The 8234-nt window shown below is 35.8% G+C and overlaps 1 non-coding gene across 1 annotated transcript; it reads left to right on the top strand.

Annotated features, from left to right (window-relative positions):
* Window positions 1-5596: 5596 nt before the first annotated feature.
* On the top strand, window positions 5597-5703 carry LOC137765568 (U6 spliceosomal RNA). The gene has a single exon (XR_011074214.1). It is a non-coding gene; the product is annotated as a U6 spliceosomal RNA (small nuclear RNA).
* Window positions 5704-8234: the final 2531 nt, after the last annotated feature.

The following is an 8234-nucleotide window of genomic DNA, read 5'->3' as shown; positions in this document are numbered from 1 at the left end:
GGCTCCCTGGAAACCTCTTCCTTTGAACCATCAGAGTCTTCTAGCGGACTATTTTTAACACTCATCTTGGTAAATATCTGCATTAATGGAGTACAAAGCTTTTTGGTAGCAATATGTATTTGCTACAATTTATTGTCTATAAAAGTCACGAACAGTGAATTATTACTCTTAAAATTGTGTTTTTCTTTATAATAACTTTAAACTGAGCACTCATATATGAAGCATGCAATGGAGATGGAGAAGGTTTTGTATAATAAAACTGTGACATGGTCATTTTTTCCAGTTTTGCATTACAGAGACACACTCATGCATGGTGCTTTTTAAATTCTTATTATGTGGGAGGTCAGGGGGTCGAATGTCAGAAAGTACTGTTAATTTCACGGGGTTAGGGGAAAGTAAATTCCGAGGGAATACAGATCACTTAGCACAGAAAACCAGCTCCTCTGAAGTTTGGTTTTACATTTGTTAGCCATATCCTTCAGCTGACGAACCATTGAGACCACGGTGACATTCTGGTCCCAGATATAATGGCTTGACATGCTGCGGTGAGACTGTGATTCCGTCGCCCTGCTCCCTGTGCCAGCCTCAGCCTTCCTCTGAATCAATGAAGCACTAAAACTCCACACAACTGGAACTGAACAAAGCATGTTGCCATTTTGGCTGTGATGTTTAAATTATAGAGAAAGCAGTCAGGATGTCTTAAAGTTCAATCTGACAAGAAATGTAAAATATATTTCTGTCTTCATTCTCCGGGAAGGTAGCATCTTAACACTGCGCTGTATCACTACCCAGAGTCCTTTTAAAGTGGTTCATAATAGAACATCAAAGACCAAATTCTTGCATTTCAGGGATTTTTAAGTAATCAAAAACACATCTTAGCACTGGCCAAAGTTTCGTGGGGAAGAGAATGACCTAGATAATATGGTTTTATTCAGTTGGCGGTGGAAGGATATAGTTCCTTTATTTTACTATTTGTTCTGAGAGACAAAGTTAACATGCTGGCAGGGATATACAAGGCACAGGTTATACAACTCACCACCAACGACGAGGTAAAACAATGGCCCGTTTTACCGTTAGGATAGATGAGTAATAACCCAAATATGTTTTAATGTGAACTTTGGTAAAACCTGCAATCTTACTTAAATATAGTTCACTGGGCCAGTACAGACAGATGCTGATAGGTTTGGTTGGGTAGTTTTGTTTTTATTAGTTTTTTTTTTTTTAAGTAAGATTTTTCAGACTCAAAACTCAAACTGGGCTCAGCTGCCCCCTTATAATTAAATTTTAATGACTTAGGCTGAGTGTTTGTGTTTTGGCAGCATGCTTAATAGTGTTAGCATTTAAATGGTTACAACTAGACTTTGAAGGGAGGCAAACCCATAGCAAGTCATAGGTGAAGCTTCTCCAAAGAAGCTCTGATTTACTGGGATGCTGTGGGATTTAGTGGGACAGCTAGCCACAGGTCATTCGGTTATAGTAAGTCATTAAAAATGAATTAGAATAAAACGCTACATACTCTAAATTCCACAGTAGCCTGAGGGCCAATGCTTTTCAGTTTTAACACTTTTTCATTAGAAGTAACAGTTTTATATGTTTTCGTATGCCAAAGGGTCTACTGGTAGGTAAATAAAAGCAATATGTGGTCTGCTCATAAAATCACCCTTTCTCCCAAAACGCCAGGGACAATCCAGGGTATCCATTTTAATCAGTTCTTTTTTTAAGAATTATTATTAACTTTGCAGTGGTGTATTTCACAGGTTTCCTTTTTATAATTAAAATCTTTTTTTCCTCTCAAATCCTCTTTCCAGCAAGCAGCCTGTTGCCTGAAGTTTTAATCCTTCATTACTTGTTAAAACAAAATCACCAATTAGGCACATGAACACGTCTGTATTAATCTCATTAAGGTGATGGCACCAAATAAATTGGAACTATTTTTGTGCTTTTACTGTGTTCCTATGGCTTTATCAGGCCCTGTGGTCATATACAAAGACCTCGAAGCTTAGTCATTTAGAGTCATTCGGTTGTGGACTGAATGTGGCATTACCATCTATGGCTGAAAATTGCTTTCAGCTTTTAAACTGCACTGACTAGTCTGTAGTTAATCTTAGATCATTCACTCGCAAAATTAAATGAGCCAGAACGATGGTCTTTTTTTTTTTTTTTTTATAAAATAATACATCACAAAACACTTATTTGCCCTGCCCAAAAGAGAGATCAAATTCATTTAAAATCCCATAAACCAGAGTTGTGAATTTTTAATTTTATTTAGTAGCAGAGAAATAGAGGGTAAGCTATCTTTCTATAGCACATCATTGCTATAAATTTACATATGGAACATGGTTTGATGCTTAACCAACCTTTAATCTACCTTTGATGTATATACTTCTACTTCAATGTGGTCATGTGACATCCTTATTAATGCAAATGTAAAAAAGATTGTTTTGGATCTCTGATATAATTAGCCATAAGCCATATTAAAAAAAGAGAGAGAGAGTGTGCCTACTTGAGTCACTGGAGTTGCATATAAAGTTATCATCACAGAAGAATAACCTTAAGAAACTAAGTTTAAAATTTTTACTTCATTCATTCTTATATTTTCTGCCCAAGTAACTATGGAAGACCATTTTTCTATACGAGTGATAGTCAACTAAGATTTGATTGCTAAATAATTCGTTTTATAGGAGTAAAACACTTTAATATTCGAAGGATTTTTATCCTGCTTCTTGTAAAAGTAAAATCACATTGAGAGAAAAGTGCTAACTGAGGCAAAAGGGGAAATGTAATACTTCTTATCCTGATTAGCATATATTTCAATCATTTCAAATACATTGTCTTTTAAATGAATGTGCATTTTCTTGTGGTTGGTTCCCTCCTTTCTTACTGCCCTACCCCACATTGTGTGTCAAATGTCTATGTTTTGATTTTGGCAGCCACTAATGTTAGGGTCCAAACAACTTGAGCCACTGCAAATGAGGTGAAGGTCACCTCATAATGCCAGATGGGGGGAAAAAGTTTGGATATTTGAGGGGCTGACCCAGTGAGTACCCTGGTGTATGACAGAATGCTAAGGTTAGATATTGGAAAATAAGGTTCATGCTACTCTGTCACTGGGGCCGGTGCAGGCTGCTTGCTTGACAGAGAAGGTGGTATGTGGTCTGGACCTCAAGAAAAAGGAAGTCAGCCACCCAGATCAAAAATTACCCTGTCGACCATCCAAAAAAATGATTCTGACATCAGCTTAGCGAGACAGGAAGAAAATGATTTTTTTAAAAAGTTAAGATTGTACTTTATTCTAGGAGAGTCTAGGGCAATTCACAGATCGATCACAATATGATGAATGGAAGTTCCTGAATTAAGAATACAATTGCCAAAACCACATTGGCGACATCTCTTCATTTTTACTACGTGTTGCAAGTGCACATGACTCAAGTTGTGCAATTCTGGAAGCTAATCACTCATTGTTTTTAAAAATATAGTGTTATAAGAATAAGTACAATAAAATAAAATGCATTTCTATTGATTGTTCTCTTTAAACAAAAGCAAATTGACTGAAATTGATAGAAGCCATTCATTGGTTATCAATTATTTTCCCAGCTATGAACATGTCTTTCTATTTAACTTGTAATAACTTAGAAAAAAGGTTTCAGTGACCAAAACAGCATACTCATTTTTATTGAGACTGCCCTTCCTGTCTTAAAAACTTTCTTGAGACTCCTTGACCTGATTCTAACCATAACTGCATTCCTTAAATCTTATTATATTGCTACTTTAAAACAGATATTGGGTTTATATTTTTCAATAAATTCTAATGATTTAAAAGGATCCCAATCTATTCAAGATTTGTCCCTTTTCTGAGACTATAGATGGAGCAAAACATACATATATATATATATATGTGATCAAATATCAGGTGACCATTCTAAATACTGCACAGTATTAGTTTTTCCATCTCAAGAAAAATATCTGCATATTGTTGTTTATTCTGTAAAATATTCCTTTTTTTTTAATAGCCTGAACCAAATAATTTCTCATTTTTACAGGCTTCACTTCACTTTTCTCACAGTGAATAAATTGCAACTTATTTCCATGAAATTCACAGATGACACAGATCTTTATTTTGCATAAAGGCATAAAGAAGTGTCTAATATCTTCAATATTCATCTGCTAAGTGGACATTTGCATTGGGTTAGAACGGAAAAAGAGCCCCAACCCTCCCGCAGTGACAGCTGTACAAAGGGATGACATCTGACAGCTGTGACAGTGCTGAAGGGAAACTCAGATGACTTGCAGCATCCATGATCCAATTACAGCACACATCCCTCTGACAGACCCAGCAGCTTGACTCCAGCGTTTGGAAGGACAGTATTGATCTCTTGTCAGAAACCAGTTGCCTGCCTGCAATTGTGCGCTGCTGAACTTTGAAAAGCTATAGTACCCTCTTAAATGATAGGGGCAGTCAGGTTATAGTATTCAGGTACAAAGAGAGGTGCAAAGGGTATCTGCTAAATGCTCTAAACTTGAACAAATCATAACAGTATGACAGTCCAATCATACTCAAGGAGCCCAGCTGATCTAGCTGGCTACTGTCTGTGCTAATGGAAAGACAGCTCTTTGTGTTTAGTGGGATGATCTTACTTGATGAAAAGGCCACTGCAATTAGTGTATGCTGGTTGGCTGTGCTGGTTGACAGCAGCATGGATGGTATAATGGCAGCTGCCAATAACCCTAACTTCAAGAAAACAGACAATTAGGACTTTGATCCTAACGCTTTAGTCCTCTACTCCAGACCTCTGCTCCGCTTTTACTGTAAACCTCACAAGGGCAATGTGGTACAACCTCACCAAACAGAACAACTTGGTCAAGGGGTCAGTTACCTTTCTCCTCTTGACTTGTGTACCTGCCTTCCTTTAGGAGAGAGAAAGAGAGAGGGGGGGAGAGAGACGTACGCAAAACGTAACAAACATAAATATCTCCTTTCAACTATAGTTTAAAAGAAGCTAATATATGAGCATAAATGCTTTAAGATGCAAAAATTTTAAATACACTTTAAAAATAGGGTGGTAAAAACAGGATGCTAAACTTTAAAAAAAGACCTTTCTAATGGCAAGTGAGGTAATGTTTTAAGATATATGTAGGACTGACTATTAAGAAATTAGTATAAAATAAATAGGATACAAGGATGTAATGTATAGCACAGGGAATATCACCAATATTTTATAATAACTTTATATGGAGTATAATCTATAAAAATATTAAATCACTATGTTGTACACCTGAAACTAATACTTAAATATTGTAAGTCAACTATACTTCAATAAAAAAAGAAATTACTAAAATACTAAAATAATTAAAAGTTATCTCCAGCTTATCTTTATTATTTTAGGATTGGATGAAGATAGATGAAATATTCTGAAGACTCAGCATACACAAAACTTATAATGCAGATTATTTTAGTGTTTTTCATCAAGTGCAGCTCCAGAACACTTAGTAAAGCACTTAGGTAGCAGTGAAACAAGTTAAATTAAATACTGGAGCACACATACACACACAAATTATACCAGTATAGGCAAATCTATAATTAGAAAAATTAAGTTTAGTGCTCACTTCAGCAGCACATATGCTAAAATTGGACATATACAAAGAAGATTAGCATGGCCCCTGTGCAAGGATGACACCCAAATTTGGGAAGCATCCCATATTTTTAAATGAATAGTCTTTCTTTTTTTTTTAAATTTATGCATTTATTTATTTATTTTTGGCTCTGTTGGGTCTTTGTTGCTGTGCGAGGCTTTCTCTAGTTGCGGCGAGCGGGGGCTACTCTTTGTTGCAGTGTGCAGGCTTCTAGTTGCGGTGGCTTCTCTTGTTGTGGAGCACAGGCTCTAGGTGCACGGGCTTCAGTAGTTGTGGCTCGCAGGCTCTAGAGCGCAGGCTCAGTAGCTGTGGCACACGGGCTTAGTTGCTCTGCGGCATGTGGGATCTTCCCGGACCAGGGCTCGAACCCCTGTCCCCTGCATTGGCAGGCAGATTCTTAACCACTGAGCCAGCAGGGGAGCCCTGAATATTCTTTTTATACCTCGAACTTAGACTGTTTGTTAACTTTGAAAGTTTTTTCTGTAATTGTGGATCAGGTAGTAAGTATTATTAATTCTAGGTAAGTAGTTACTGGAAATCAAAACCCAGAGGAAATATTACTGTTCAAATTTCATTAAATTGCAAGGATTTAAAAAAAATGAAAAAAAATTAAGTCTGTATCAGTCTCAGATCCTTTCTAATGGAACGAATATAATGGCAAAACTGGAAAACTAACCTTATATAAAACATTTTATATTTCAAATAAGGTATGGAAACTAGAGTTTTGAAAATGAACAGAGAACTAGAGAACAAAAGATGAAAAAACAAACTTTGGGAGAGCTTTAAAGCAGAGAAAAACTGAGATATAATAGCATCTAAGATAAATGAAGACAAAGAACCAATGTGCTTCAGCAATACAAATCCTTAATTACATGCAAAATACTCCTGTTCACTCGTATGTAAATTAATGCTAATTAAAACACATGAGATCACCCTAATATAAATTGAATAACACAAAATTAGTGAGGGTATGGAGAAACATTCTCTTCTTGATAGAAGTATAAATTGTAGCAGTCTTTCTTAAGATAAATTCAGAAATATGTATCCAAAATCCGTATTACTTTAATTAGAAACATTCTTCACTTCACAAAGAATGGTATGAAAGAACATTCATTGAAGTGTTATTTATAATGGGAAAAAAATTAAAACAACCTAACTACCCAGTAGGAGGGGATTAACTATATCATGATAAAGTAGAATAATATACAGCCAATTAAAAGAATGAAGTGGACTTATATAAGTTACTATGAATTTTTCCAAGATGTAAACATATTATCTTACTTGTATAAAAGTATACACAAAACAAACATATATGTATGTGTGTCTGTGTATTTGTACTTATATGAATATGTATAAGATATTTATATCTACCTATATATGCTTTGTGTATATTAACATTTCTAGAAGTACAAACAAGAAACTGTTAATAATGGTTATCTATCATGAACTAGAGATGGTAAGAAGGCTCACTTTTAATTTACATTTCCTTACACTATCTGCATATATATTACTTTATAATTTTTTAAAACTAGTTAATTAAATTTGTCGTGTTAATAACCTCTTGCTACTAATATAAAACTAGCCATGACAGTTCTTCATGTAGATGGGAGACACACCAAGAAGAAAAAAAGGCACATTTCCTAAAAGATATGCATGTTTAGAGATTTAAAATTATAAAGATAGAACCTAAACAATTTGTACTCTTCATTCCTTTAGTAAACATTATTAGACATCCATTGTTAGATTTAGGCTAGTTGGGGAACATGAAGAGTAATAAATAGTGTTCCTGCCCATAAGAATCTACGGTCTAGTTGAGAAGATTTAAAAAATAATAGTACAGTGAAAAATGCTGAGCATTAATGGTAGGCACAACTGGTTTAGAGTACAACAGGTGGAGACATCTCGGTCATAGGATGTCAAGGAGCCATTCCTAGAGGACACTAGATTTAAGTCTCAGATGATGAATGTGGTCAGCCAAGTGAAGGAAACTCATGGACAGCAGGATTCGAAGTGCAAGAACCGCATGGGCAAAAGAAAAAGGGAGCATGTAGGCAGACCATCATGACGATTTCTTAAAAACAAAAAGATTAATGGTGAGAGATAAATCTGGAAAGGAAAGTAGATATCTCAAAGGAAAAAAAGGGTACTTTCTGATCAAAAAGACCTGAAAATTTTCCAAATTTTTTCATTCATTAAAATAGTATAGAGATGCAGTTGCCCAAGTATGTTGAAAAATAAGAATTACCTGGACTTCAGGTTAAAAAAACCAGATTCTTGGGGTCCAACACAAATTCAGCAAATTTAACTGATAACCTACAGGTACAATAAGTATCCTGGTGATTGTTATTATCTGACAAGTTTAGAAAATTTCGGTAGGTTAGAATATCCATGATGCTGTTATCTTTAGCCAAAATTTGACCCACCTGAGAAAAAGCAAACAGATCAAATCAAAAATTTCATCTGTGGGGCTTCCCTGGTGGCACAGTGGTTGAGAATCTGCCTGCCAATGCAGGGGACACGGGTTCGAGCCCTGGTCTGGGAAGATCCCACATGCCACGGAGCAGCTAGGCCCGTGAGCCACAACTACTGAGCCTGCGCGTCTG

Source organism: Eschrichtius robustus, chromosome 5 (genome assembly GCF_028021215.1).
Source record: "Eschrichtius robustus isolate mEscRob2 chromosome 5, mEscRob2.pri, whole genome shotgun sequence".
Lineage (NCBI taxonomy): Eukaryota > Metazoa > Chordata > Mammalia > Artiodactyla > Eschrichtiidae > Eschrichtius > Eschrichtius robustus.
Note: the sequence above shows the minus strand (reverse complement) of the source record. Positions and strands in the feature narration are given on the sequence as shown.